At 39.6% G+C, this 14,909-nt stretch overlaps 1 protein-coding gene across 15 annotated transcripts in view; it reads left to right on the top strand.

The window, feature by feature from the left end:
* LOC148131431 (uncharacterized) overlaps positions 1-14,909 on the top strand; it is a 266,370-nt gene that overhangs the window by 120,065 nt on the left and 131,396 nt on the right. The gene's annotated exons all lie outside the window — the stretch shown is intronic.

The following is a 14,909-nucleotide window of genomic DNA, read 5'->3' on the forward strand; positions in this document are numbered from 1 at the left end:
CTTGGAAACTTGCAACCCGTATCTTGAATTACATTTAGGTTCGTACTGGTAATCAGTGCAGTTCCCACAGCAGAGGTGTAATACAGAGGATCAAAGCAACAAATAATATAATGGAGCTATAGGATTTAATGCCTTCAGTGGAGAAGCAGCTTAAATTCTATCTGAAAAAAAAAATGCTTTCTCTCTTACTTCAGATACGGTAGTTAAAAATTAGACGTAAAATGGATCCATGCTGTCCAAGGAAGGGAAAAGCTGTTAGCCTTTTCAAATACATTTCAAGAATTAAATTTAGTTGTTCTAATTCACATTAATATGAATATTATTGTAGTGAAAACACACTGTTATCCCTCACTGTTTGAGAGCTTTTTACATGCATTTGCAAGTATAGACGGCATTGGAAACAAGATAGGTTGTTCCTTACAGACTTATATATTATGATTGTCTCTCAGTTCTTATGGGGGACAGAGAATTATTTATTTATTTATGGGACTTATAACTTACTCCAAACCTTGCTTAACTAAGAGGATCTATTTTTTTTTGTTCCTCTTTTAAAATTGACCGCCTATACTCAATTATATGCATGTAATGTTCTCAGAACATGTTTCAACTGAGTTCAAGGGCTCGTAAGATTTTTTTCTTTAAGGGTGAGCTCTTATCTGCTTGCATCTGTAAACACCACAAGAGGAGGCCCAGTTTTAAATTACTACCCTACTGTTGTGAAATTTCCTCCTAATCCTATAAAACTGTCAGAAATTGATGGGTCCTTGGGGGTTATGGCAATTTTCAACACCCTGCTATCAAATATCACAAGAATGCAAGGGTTTGGTTACTACACCAATTTCAAAACTGGATTTTATTGCATCTTATTTTGTGTGCACTGAAAAAAATAATTGCACAACAAACACACAACGTGAGGCCCTTCTGTTTTACTTACATTTATGGGAGCTGTTATTTATGCAGCAAATGATCTGCTTGACAACAGAAGGAAATCCAGCTTTTTCAAGCACAAAATCAAGTTCCGAGATCTCATTTGTGCCATTTTGAAGTTACTGTGGAAAAGGCAATTCTTGCATTTTTTTTCCCCATGACAGCCATAATATTGCTTTTTTGATGAACAGTTTTCTCACAGCTCGGCATTTTTGCTGTAGGCAAAAGGAGTTTCTCATAGTTGATGCAGATAACATTGAGCCACATTGGAGGAGAGTTCCATGTAGTAACATAATACAGAAAGAAAACAAAATGTAATTCGATTTACAATTGGGATTGGAACGTCCATCACCGAGTGATATAGTTAAGTGAATCACCATGTGCCTGCACCCGAGTTTGTAACTTATTTTGCCACAGCTGTTAAGCAAATCACATAATCATTAAGCAAATCTGACTTCCACCTGTTAACTTTGTTAGAAGCCTGCTGAGAAGATCAGAAATAACGTTCATGTGATCCCAGGACAACCATTGCAAATATATGTCAGTTGTCAAGTGCCCAAATCTCGATTATGTGACTGTGGGGATGCTGCAATAGTCATGGGTCTTAGAACTGGTCATAAGACTTTTTTTTCAGTTCTGTTGCAACTTTGAATGCTTGCTAAACAGGTGGCTATAAGTCAAAAGTCTACCTGGATATAAGACAGTCAAACAAAACTAGATTTTGTGATTAGGAGCTATCTTCAGTTCTTCTTTAATCTTATATTTTTCAGTTGAACTTATCCGGAAGTTGATTTTAGAAATTTTAAAATACGTTCTGGGACCACATTTTTGTAAGGAAAATATATACTTGTGTCATCAAGTATGAAAAAATATTAAAATGGTGGCGCAGTGGTTAGAGTGCAGTACTGCAGGCTATTTCTGCTGATTGCCAGCTAATTGCAATTTGGTAGTTCGAATCTCACCAGGCTCAAGGTTGACTCAGTCTTCCATCCTTCCGAGATTTGATAAAATGAGGACCCAGATTGCTGAGGGCAATATGCTGACTCTGTAAACTGCTTAGTGAGGGCTGTAAAGTGAAGTGGTATATTAGTGCTATTGCTATTTTATCTTCAGTTTTTGGAAGGACTACTAATGAATCTTAAATATAAAAATTTCCCTTTTAAGAAGAAACTTTAGTAAATCCTTAATTAATATTATCCCTCCTCATCACACCATAAAGAGGGGAAGGGAGGGAAAGAGAGAGAGAGGGAGAACGAGAACACAATCAGTGGAACAACTTACCTCCAGAAGTTGTGAATTATAATAATAATAATACTCTCTCAGTGATTTCATGAAATCAGTTAAAAAAAATGAAGATCAGAAAAGTACACTTTTTAGGGAAGTAGTTATCAACCTGTAATATAAATAAATAATCTGGATGGGCTCCTTCTAGATGGAGGAAGATTACCGTGTTTCTCACATAATAAGGTCGGGCCTTATTTTTTTTTGACCCCCGAAAAAACGGCTAGGACGTCTTTTCGGGGGTGACTTAATTCCCCCCCCTTGCATCCTCGGGTGGGCGGGCGGCGACAGCTTGGATATTCGGGAGACCTTCGGGTTCGGGCCACCGTTGCTTTCCCTTCTCCCTTGCTGCCGTGGCATTAGAGCAACACCGCGGCGTTTGGCGCAGCCACGTGCGGCCAGTCAGGGCTCCTCCCTGCAACCGGAGCCCTGAGGAGACACTTGGCTTCAGGCGCTCCCGTCTTCCCTTTGCTTTCGAAGGTAAAGCGAATTATTTTACAAAGCCTCCCCTGCCCGAGAGGGCAGCCCAACCCCACGTGGGGAGGCTAATTTCCCGGGGCCTCTTCCGTTCCTCCCTGACCTCCCTAAACTGCGCGCCTCTGATGCGCCGGTCCCTTCAGCCCAGCGAGCTCTTCCACCTCAAAGAAAGGCCAGGTGGGCGGCTGTGGAGCAGCAGCAGCGGGTCTGAGCCGCTCGCAGCAGAAACAGCCACCACCCTTAGCCCGACGTGGGGAGAACGAGCGAGGTTAGCGCCCGCCAGCCCGGGCGAGATTTGGGAATGAGGGGCAGGAGGAGGCACGCACCCGCGGCTCACTTTCCCAGCTCTGCCCAGCCCTCACGGCTCTGGCGCGGCCCTGGCAGGATGAGCGGAGGGTCCGGCGGGGAGGTGCTTGCTGCCCGCCAGGGCCGCGCCAGAGCCATGAGGGCTGGGCAGAGCTGGGAAAGTGAGCCGCGGGTGTGTGCGTGCCTCCTCCTGCCCCTCATTCCCAAATCTCGCCCGGGCTGGCGGGCGCTAACCTCACTCGTTCTCCCCGCGTCGAGCTAAGGGTGGTGGCTGTTTCCGCTGCGAGCGGCTCAGACCCGCTGCTGCTGCTGCTTCGCAGCCGCCCGCCTGGCCTTTCTTTGAGGTGGAAGAGCTCGCTGGGCTGAAGGGACCGGCGCGTCAGAGGCGCGCAGTGTAGGGAGGTCGGGGAGGAACGGAAGAGGCCCTGGGAAATTATTTTTTTACAAAGCCTCCCCTGCCCGAGAGGGCAGCCCAACCCCACGTGGGGAGGCTTTGTAAAATAATTCGCTTTACCTTCGAAAGCAAAGGGAAGACGGGAGCGCCTGAAGCCAAGTGTCTCCTCAGGGCTCCAGTTGCAGGGAGGAGCCCTGACTGGCCACACGTGGCTGTGCCAAACGCCGCGGTGTTGCTCTAACGCCGCGGCAGCAAGGGAGAAGGGGCAGCAAGGGAGAAGGGAAAGCAACGGTGGAAGGTCTCCCGATATGAAGTTCCCCACCAACGCAGGCAGCACCATATCCGGGCATGCAACAAAAGTACTTCCTAATGGCAAGCCCCCCCCAGCGCTTCACCCCCCCCATTTTGCATGTTTAATATGGGGATTAATTTGGGGGGGGGGCTTAATTTGATTTTATGCCAATAAAACATGGTGGGGCTTCCTATCTTCTAAAACGTTGAAACATACCATGAATAATCAGTACAACAAAAATATAATTGGCGGGATTTAAAGTATAAAAATGGAGAACACTTGCTCTAGGGAATCCATTCATACATCATTTTTAGGATGACAAATAAAAGTTTGTAAGTGGGGCTCACTACAGACAGTCTGAAGCCATTTAATAAAATGCATCTAGCAATATGATAAAATTATCTAGATGTCCTTGCTTCAAGATAACATAAATTTAGCTGTCAAGACTTCTAAAAAGCTTTCTGAAGTAAAGGCTTCCTACAATTTTCTTTTGGAATACACCCCCCCATTTTCTCTCTCTCTCCCTCCCTCCCTCTTATATAATATAATATTATATATATATAATATGTTTGAGACCGAATGTGAAAGGGAAGTAGAAGAAATGCAATCATATACAAGCAGCAATTTGAAGTATTACGTTTAAAAGGATATTTTTATTTTATTTTCAAGTTGAAATGAGATTGATGTATATTACTAGATGGAAAAGCACTTTGTTAAAATCAAATCAGACTCTGTTGCAAGAGTTTAAAAAGCCTAGCTATTTTATCTTAAAGGGAAAAAGGGATGCTTAATTAAAAATTAAGCAGTTAATACTTATCTGGATGGTGGCTCAGAGGGAGATAAGGATAAAGTAATTAAAATAGGCTAATATTTGGGTATATCAAATGAGAAATCAATATCCCAGATACTGGAAATCTGTTTCCTATACACATTATTTTTTCAATGTGACCTTCAAGGGACAATAGCCAACAATATAATTCTCAGTGAAGACCCAGTGAGGATAACAGCCAAGTCAGTGCCACTTCTGAAAAGTGCTCTGAATATTTTTCAACAGTTACACCTATTGCTCCATTTCTACATGAAGGAAAGGTTATCATGCTGGGAAAAGAACCTTGGTTCTCTCTGAGGTTGGTTGTTTTCTTGCAGATGTTTCATTATCCAAACTAGGTAGCATCCTAAGCACTGATGATGTTTATCTAGCTTGGATGATGAAACATCTGCAAGAAAACAAACATGCTCAGAGAGCACCAAGAACTCCTCAGTTCAACCCCAAGCTCCAAACATTCTCCTTTATTTGCCTAACTAACGAAACCACAAAATGTCTGCAGTCTGTCATTAGAGTTGGTTGGGGAACAAGAATGTAAGATTGGTAGAAGACGCAAGCTGATCCGTGAAGCTGTCGCAATCACTTACCTTGAAAAAAAGATTTACCGTTAGATTATGGATACATTAACTCCAGAGCCATAAGAGCAACGAGCCAGCGGGTGAACTTCATATATTAAGGTATTTTAAACAGAAGTTCCAGTAGTGTTTGAAATTCTACAAAGATGTGCTTTGGATGAGGAAGAGGGAAAAACAAGAGTTAAAATGTGCGATGTATCAGTGACCTGTTATTTACACTTAGGTACTTTTGACCTATTGATTCTCTCATTGATATATTCACAATTTTTGCATGGGTGATGTGTCACGGTGACATTTTAGCTTGCATTATTGGCAACGTTCATTCATCCAGCAAATGAGGTGAGAAGATAAGCATGCTGAAAACGCTGCTTTCTGGGAAAGTGTCTGTGCAACAACCTGTGCTTGCTTTTTCATCGCAACAGTAAATTGTTTTGAAGCTGTTGTCATGATGATGAGTTACCATTAGCTTCTTATCTCCAGCAAAAGAGCCTGTAGTTGATCAACCTACCAGAACTGGGATGATAGAGCATGTCAAAGAGATAGGGGGGAAAAGAGGGAACTGCACACAGAAAAAAAAAAAATCAAACTCCTCAGAGTATGGTATGAATTTGGATACATTTGTCATAATGATTTTTCCAAGTTTCACTCATAAAATGAACGTGTGCTTAATAAACTTCATTTTTACTGGTCAGATGCAAATATCTTCGAACAGAATAAATGCTGCTGCAAATCTAGTTTTATTTGCATCCTTGTGAGGGTTCCAAGGACTGGATACCACACAGTGTAACAAAACTGTACACAATACTTTACTTTAGCTAACCCTTTCCCCCCAAATAGGCTATTGCTTTGGGTCAACTTTACATGGTGATGTTGCCACATAAATATGTCTTTAACACCCAGAATAATCATTAAACATAATAGTCTTCATAGTTTTTAAAGTGACATAGAATATTTTTCTTTTTGCAAATGTTCTTTCACCAAGAACAGCATTATTGGGGTAAGAGGATCCTTCACTGTGGTTAGTTCGTGGTCTTTGCAGTTGAGTTCCAAGAGGAGTCCTACAGGATATGCTACTCCCCATAGTTTGTGGTCTTTGCAGTTAAGTGATAGTTCTCTTGCTTGATTCTAATAGCTGTCAATCTCCAGACGTCGCCTCCACTTCCTCCCAGTGCGTATCTGGGTTAGAGACGATTGGAAGGTAGCTCAGAATGTTGGTGATTGCTCAGTTTTAAGTCCTTCCCAAAGCCGATCTAGGCCTTAGTTTAGAAATTACATTGAACTGGATTTTAATATCATTTACATGCACTTCTTTGAGAAGGCTGAAAGCATCTGTTTCTGTTTTTAAACTGATCAAAATGCCTAGGGATATCTGCCTTTCTAGAAGTCTGTCTAGATACTTTTCATCTTTCATCTAGCTTAATGACCATTCAGAGTTACGAATCATTCCCAAAAGGAAACTTATGACCTGGATTCGAAGTTCCAATACTTCCCCCCACCCCAGTTCCAATAGTTGCCCCCCTGTATTTTGGAATGTAGCTGCATTTGAGGCTGTTTGCAGCTTCCCACAGGAATGTAACTGCATTTTATGACAGTTTTTCTGAAAACTGGCTCTTCCGCTTTACTTAACAACTGCAGTGTTTGCTTAATGACTGTGGATTTGCTAAATGATTATCTTAACGGCTGCCACAAAAAAAGTCATAAAATTGGATTGGCTGACCTGTTTTGTGGCTTACGACTGTAATGGGCAGGTTACATTATGGTTGTAACTTGAGGACTATCTGTCTCTATTTTAGGTTTACTAAAATACATACAGTGGTCTAATGCACCTTACAGCATGCCAGCCATATTAGATGTTAAGAACAACTCCGAGGTTGCATGTGGTTTCCAAGTTGCCCTCTCCTGGCTTAAATTTTGAAAGATTAGGATTGATTTTGGAAGAAAAGTAATGAGTTAAAAAAGATAACAGTGGCAATAATTATGAATTTGTATGTCATGTGACTCTCCGCTATATTTTCTTGCTTCAAACTTAGCACAAAGTAGTTTATTTATTTATTGCTAAGGATAAAATGGAAAATCATTTAGCCTGAGCATCTCATGCATGCACGTGAGATTATTGGTTTCAGAATAATGGATGCCTTTCCTGCCCATCCCCCACTCCTCTTGCAATTCAAAGAGTTGGCATCAGTTTGCTAGCAAGTGTCATGTTTATGGAAATCCTTTGCAGGGCTTAGGAGAAAGGGCAGAAATTGGAGTGATTCTATTTATTTTCATTTATTTAGGTGATCTTCCTAGTTGTCACTCCTTGCATTTCATTTATTCTTCCAACCACTTTCTCAGACTGATTTGATATTAATTGACTGAGATCTTTTTAATGGTAGGAAAACATATGTGGCATTAAACTCAGCTAAGCTATTTCTACCTGTAGCTTTTCATTTTTAAAAAGACAACTTGAAAATTTTGTCATTCCCATATTAAATCTGTGAAGTAGACTAAGACAAGCTGAAAATCAGTAAGATGATCCAGATTATTTTTTTCTAATAGGATGTACTCTATTTTTAAAAACCCAAAAAGTTTGAAAACATGCTTTAAAAAGTAAACAAATCAGTGTCAATTATTTTTATTTCAAGTTCACAGTGATCTCGTATCTGGAAACATTTACTGTTTCAAAGAATATTTAAATGATTGTCCCCACATGTTTGTAATATATGATCGTGTGTTTAGGTTTCATCAAAATACATTTCTACATATTTGTGTCTTACTCGTAACATATACTGAACATTTAAAAACAGAAATTATGAAAGGCAGGGTTCTGCTATTTAGAAGGCCATTGGGAAGAATCAGTGAAACTTGAGATTTGGAATGCAGTCCTTAGTTTATAGCAAAAATGTGATATTTAGCTAGTGGCTTAGCCCAAATCCCACAAGAGATTGTCATTGAAAGATGGACAGAATATAAATTCAATAAAATAATTACATGATGATGATGGATAATGATGGCATATTTAAAGCAGTCTTATTCAAATCAATTATACATTTAAATATCCTTATCTATTTGCGCGGCGCAATGGCCTAGAGGTGAAGATGCTCAATTCCCACTCGGAAGATTGAGAGTTTAATCCTAGGCAGCGTCACATGTTTCTCTATCAAGGCGCAAAGAGAAAATATCTGCTGCGAACTCCACATAGATGTCAGGAAGGGCATCCAGCCATTAAACGCTCAACTCCATTCAGTCACCCTGACCCCAGGCCAAAGAAAGGGATTACAGCAGAGGTGGTATTCAGCAGGTTCTGACCAGTTCTGGATAAGAACCAGTAGCAGAAATTTGAGTAGTTCTTAGAACCGGCAAATACCACCTCTGACTGGAGATTTTACAGGATCCTTCCCCTGCCACACCCACCACAGAACTGGTAGTAAAAAAATTTGAATCCCACCACTGGATTACAGGGTCATAAAAAGAGGGGGGGAAATGTCAGTGGATCTATTCCTCTTCCTCTATAAAGGAATAGCTTGAAATTAAAGCAGTATATATCTTTAAGAAACCAGCTCTGTAGCACTGCAGCAAAGCACAATATCAAAGCAACAAAAGATATGATGATACTAACTTGTAGATTTCCTGATTGCATACTTGCATCAGGGGTAATTCAAATAAATAAATTATGACATTTGAGTGGTTACATCATCATAGATATGTGATCTTTTGCTGCCTCCTTTGCTGCTCTCTGGACCTAAGATGGTTAAAAGTGAATATAGTCCATGACTAGCAATGTAATTCTATTTGTATATATTGAAAATAAACTGTACTGACTGGAATTTATTCCCAAGTAAACATACATAACATTAAAGCCTAAAATTGAAATTCCCATATTATGTTTTTTCTTTGTTATGCAAAAACTCAATGTTTTTAATAATTGTCCATAAATGGAAAAAGCATGGTGTGGAATCACTTTCTTACAATAATGTGGTTGTAAATAAATCTAATAACTATTGTGCAGAGTTTGCATGTTAATGACATGCTACTTTTGGTAAATAAGAAAGCGAGTAGATTAGAGGCTGGAAGAAATCTGTTAAGTATTTCAAGAAGAAAAGCTATATTGGAGGAGCTGTATTCAGCAAGCACAAGAGATGTTGTCATTCCTTATATTTATATGCTTTGCATACTTCTATCAAATATTTTTTTCTATCTTATCTTTTTGCCAACCAAAGCCTTCTGAGGGAAGAAAAGCATACTTTTTAGTCAATGCTTGATATTCTGAATTTATGAACTGAAATTATTCTAATTCAGGTCTTGTAATGACATCAGCTAACCAAAGCCTCCCATGATTGCCTGGCATTTAAACTCAGTCTTTAGGTTTTAAATGAGCCTTTATTGTCAGTACTTAGTTGATTTGAAGGCCATGGGGATTTTTTTTTTTTGCTACATTTATAGGCTTTACAGATTTTTTCTTGGACATCAAAATCCTACTTGATATGTATATCGAATGAATATGAAGAAGGATGAATATAATGATTGAATAAGCACGGATAGACTCCATTGAGGCAAAGTGAAGCACGTTCCATTGATATCAGTGAAATTATTAGGCATATGGTTTAAGCTTTAACACCTTCTGTTTGCTTAATAAGCTGTGTCTAAAAAAAAATGCACGGCATCCATATGAACAACCCTGAAGTCAGCTTCCTAAATTATTTTTTGCCCCACAGTGTGAAGTGTTTTTTATCGGTGAGAAATTTTGTTACAACCACCCTACTTGGAATTCAATAATTATTCTGTGCTGTAAGACGCTAAAGAAATGATTTTTGTCACATAAAAGTTCTAGAGACAATTTCTTATATCTTAATTTCCTCTTCCAAAAATCAATTGTTGTTAAAAGTAGGTACAAATGTGAACACCATTTTAAAATTACAAGGTCGTTTATAAAATCTGGCAGACCCTTACATTAATCCCAACATTAACTTTTTTTCATTTTTTTTTTAATTTAAAGCAGATTTATGTTTGCAGTGGTCTGATTTAGATTCTATACCATTGTTCTACAGCTGGGCTGTCAAACTCCTGGCCCGCGGGCCGGATGCTGGCCACGCCCATGCCCAGTTTAGTGAAGGGCAAAAAAGTCCCAATACGACATGTGACGCCACCGCAACGATGCGAGTTTGACACCCCTGTTCTACAGCCTAGAACAGTTTGCCACCTTGAGTTATTTGTAAAAAGAATGAAAGTGGAATACAAATAAATATAACCCAAAAACATATCTTTGGTGATAATAGATAGCAGGATCACACAGTGAAACTCAGAGCAGTTTGAAAAGAGAATGTTTACTGGGAGAGTGCTGAAGATCAAAATCTTTCCCTTTCGTACTGAATCAATTTTGAGGAGCAAGATCAACCGAAGGAATCAATTTTTGCAAACTGGGTTCATGTACTTTTAAGCAGGTTGATTGGAAGAAACTTGTGCTCATTTTTTACCAATGGGTATTTAAATAAATAGAGTCATACCTTTCATTATTCCTGTCTTATGAATATTTGTAACACATGTGGTAAATAACTGTCATGTCCACTGGTGGGATTAAATATTTGGTGGGCGTGGCTTGGTGGGTGTGCTTTGCACGCGTGCACACACTTTGTGTGTGTGCACACGCCAAATGAGCATTTTGTGCAGGCGCAGAGACGTTTGGGCAGGCACAGAGGCGTTCTAACCCACCTCCTGCAAGTCTGCACAATCTTGGTTGCTTCAGCAGCTGCCGCGCAGCACTCTTGTGTGCTGCGCAAAGCAGCTGCGCTTCAAAAGCAGAGGATAAAGGTGAGTATGGGAGCCCGGGAGGGTGGGTGGGCCCAACAGCAGAGCGGTGGAGAGAACCAGTTCGGTCTCCGCCGTTCATCGCTGCTACTGGCTTGGCAGAACTGGGACGAACTGGTAGAATACCCCCACTGGTCATGTCTGAATGAACAGTCAAATAACCAGGGTGGCTGGAGGAATTGTTTTAATTTGAAAAGCTCTGAAAATTGGAAAATGCAGTTCTTTAAATATTATTCTATTTGAATTGATTTAAAAAGTACATTTAGACATATTTGCTTGTTTGCATGCTTTTTCTAGGATGAAAGTTTAATAATATAGAATATAACTGAGCATTTCAAGAGTCCTTGAGATGATTTTGTTCTGGTTTTATATTGTAGTTAGAATAATCCTACTTCTGTCTTGACTGTTAATTAAATCACAAAACTTGAGTGTTGTTCTGCTTATTACCCTCTGGATGGGCATAAAGCAGACAGAGCAACTCCACAAAGCATCCATACAAAGTCTTTTTTATTGGTTCATCAGGCATCCTTATCAACTCACAGTTATGATGAGGTTCTTCTTAATGTCCAATCCTTTGCATATCTACATTATGGTGTAGAAAGATAATAAACTCTCATCCCCATGATGATTGAAGCAGCTGCATGGTAATGGATTCAGGCAAGAGTGAGGGAGCCTCCCCCAACCCAACAAGGGTCAATTTAGTGACCAATCAGGATTACAGATGTGACCACATGACATGTACTACATTTCCCAGGAAACCTTAACTACATTTACCATGATGCATTCCCTTAAGGGGACAGTTCTCAATTCCTAACTAACTATCCCAAATCCCATTAACTCTAAACTGTCTGGACAGTACAAGTGTTGATACTGGATCAAAAATAATGACTAGAAACCTGTCATGAGAGGATCATTGAAATACAAATGGAAGAGCTACAAAAGGCTTAAGAATTGTACTTTAGCTTGGGAATTAAATGAAAAAGAGGAAGAATAATTGGGAGTTAGGTAGGAAGATAAAGGGATAACTCTGTATTAAAACTTTCCTGGTTAACTTTCCAAGTGGCATCTGAAACATAATTTCATTCTCCCAGACAATATCCAGCAGAACAGCCAAAAGACTATATTTGGAGAAGTCTCAGCATCGTGAGAGACCAATGTTTTTAAATCTTATACCCAGTTCTATGTTGTGTAACAGGCAGATTTCTACAATAACAATCTATGTTCTTACAATCTTTAATGTATGAGAGCAGAAATCATGTGCTTTCAAAGTATCCTGGATAACAACTCCCACAGATGTTTTCATTAACTGTGCAGCCTGGGTGTTGATGATGTTGAAATCCAAAATACCCGAAAAGCACTAGGATGCTAACATATTTCATCAGATGCACATGTCTTCATCTGAGAGCAAAAGTCACTTCCAGGATGATTAGGGGACCAGAGACTAAAACATATGAAGAACAATTACAGGAACTGGGCATAGCTAGTCTAGTGAAGAGGAGGACCAGGCGAGACATGATAGCAGTGTTCCAATATTTGAGGGGCTGCCACAGAGAGAAAGGGTCAAGCTATTTTCCTGAAGGCCAGACAAGGAATAATGGATGGAAACTGATCAAGGAGAGATTCAACCTAGAAATATAGATAAATTTTCTGACAGTGAGAACAATCAACCAATGGAACAACTTGCATTTGGAAGTTGTGGGAGCTTCATCGCTGGAGGCTTTCAAGAAGAGATTGGCCTGCCATTTGTCAGAAATGGTGTATGGTCTCCTGCTTGGGTGGGAGGTTGCACTAGATGACCTACAACCGTGATGACAAACCTATTATATGCATGCCACATGTGGCACGTAGAACCATTTGTGCGGGCACGCGAGCCCCAGCCAAACCTATCTGCACTGCTTATCTCAGGGGTGGGCAACTATGGCCCTTTTATGAATTATGGACTTCAACTCCCAGAATTCCTGAGCAAGCCATGCTAGCTCAGGAATTTTGGGAGTTGAAGTCCACAAGTCATAAAAGGGCCATAGTTTCCCACCTCTGGCTTATCTGCACTGCTTATCCCAGCTAATTTTTGGCCTGTTTGAGGCTGTTTTCATCCTCCCAGAGGCTTGAAGGAAGCCTCTGCAGCCTCAGGAGGCCGAAAAACAGGCTTTCTGGAAATACTGAAAGTGCCCATTTTCAGTCTCCAGAGGGCCTCTGGAGCTTGGGGGAGGCCGTTTTCGCCATCCCAAAGGCTCGAGGGAAGCCTCTGCAGCCTTGGGAGGTCGAAAAACGGGTCTTCGAGAAATACCTGAAGTGCCAAAACAGGCCCATTTTCAGCCTCCCAAGGCTCCAGCTTCATCTCATCTTGGTATGAAATATCATAGGCCTGTCTGTTTGCTTGCTGTACTAGTAGGAGAGAGTAAGGAAATTGCTTCATTCCTCCATGAATGGGAGACTGTTTCTGTACTAGGTTACACCACCTTTTGGTTGGGCAGGAATCAAACGTAGGAAGCCCAACCCTGGAAAGCATCAGCTGTGGCATATGGATATTGATGATGTGATAGAATGGCATATGTTCACACTAAGATGCTGAGATTGGTTTTGAACCAACAAACAAATGTATTTCTTCCAAAGTAAAATTTCTTTAGTACTTTTCCATTTTTTTCTGGAACAGATGTTGTATGACTCAGTCATATAGTGGCTTGAGCTAGGCCGTATGCTAAGCAGCATTCGGTATTAAATGGAGATTTATAAGGAGCAAGTCAAAAGTTTCTTTTTCCTAACTTTAAAATGGGATTAGATAACCAGCTTTTATACCTATAAACAGCAGAGGTATTGTTGATGATTCTAAGGGGACATTCATGGAAGAATTCATGATATAATTAATAAAATAAGAATCAATACTTTTTTTCCTGCAATTTGGCCATTGCATTACTATTGTATAATATCATTATGTGTCCTGCTACTGTAGCTTTTCTCTTAACAATGCTGGAAGGAACCAATGGCAAATCACTTCCATTTTTACATACATAATTTAAATATACATACATACACATGCACGCACACACACTAATATACACTAATATATGGATAATAGGAGGAAAAAAGAAAGTGAAAGAAATCAAAGATACTTAAAAGTGGAAGAAAGAAAAAGTAAAAGAAAAATAGAAAAGAAAGAAAAAAACAGAAAAGTGGCATTGGATCTTTCCTATAGCAGTTATAAGTACAATTATAAATTTATTTATTTTTCTAAAGTTATATAATCCTTGCTATGTCTCCTAGATTATATCATTAAAATCATTAAAAAGTTCATTTTTTCTGTTTTATGCAAAAACCCACATTGGGTTTTCAGTCAGCAATACATGTAGATATTGTCTGCAAGTCATTTTCATGATCTTGTCTAAAAAACTGCAAAATTGGATTTTTGAAGCCAAGTTGAAGGAGACTGTTTGATTATGAATTAGTTGATTATTTCCAGAGGGGTAGTCATTTCAGTCTTTTAAACAAACAACTAAATCATAAAGCCTAATCCCAAAATAACTGTGCCATAAATTATTGTGGCCTATGTTTGATGATAGGATTATAGACTGAGATCAGAAGACCATCAAATGTGGGATGTATGGATGATTATAATGACCTAATAAAGGAAGGTCATTTTACAAAATAGTTGTTGGATAACATAGAATATTTTCTTTCCTTGAATGTAACTATTTATTTCCCACATCCAAAAAACCCTACTGGTTGTGTATATACTTGCAATTCTCAGTCCAAGGATGATTCATGAAGCATCAGTACTAAAAAGAAATATAGATTTTCCCCTCACTTCTTTTATGGATGTTTAAATAGGAGGTAAACAGAAAAATAATGGAAAGCTTAGAAAGAAGATTGCCTGCAAAATTCATGAATGAAGCGAAGTAAAATCGGTTAAATATACATCTTTTCTAATCTTGAAGATTTAGGGCCAATTGTTTAGTAGCCTGTAAAGCACCTATGGTGGTTGTGAAACATCCTCCTCCTCTACCCCATCACATGACTACATTTCATGCTCTTCGCAATGGGTTAGTA

The sequence above is a fragment of the Notechis scutatus genome, chromosome 3, assembly GCF_049901735.1.
Source record: "Notechis scutatus isolate UNSWTSFEM ecotype Mainland chromosome 3, rNotScu1.2, whole genome shotgun sequence".
NCBI classification, from domain to species: Eukaryota; Metazoa; Chordata; class Lepidosauria; order Squamata; family Elapidae; genus Notechis; species Notechis scutatus.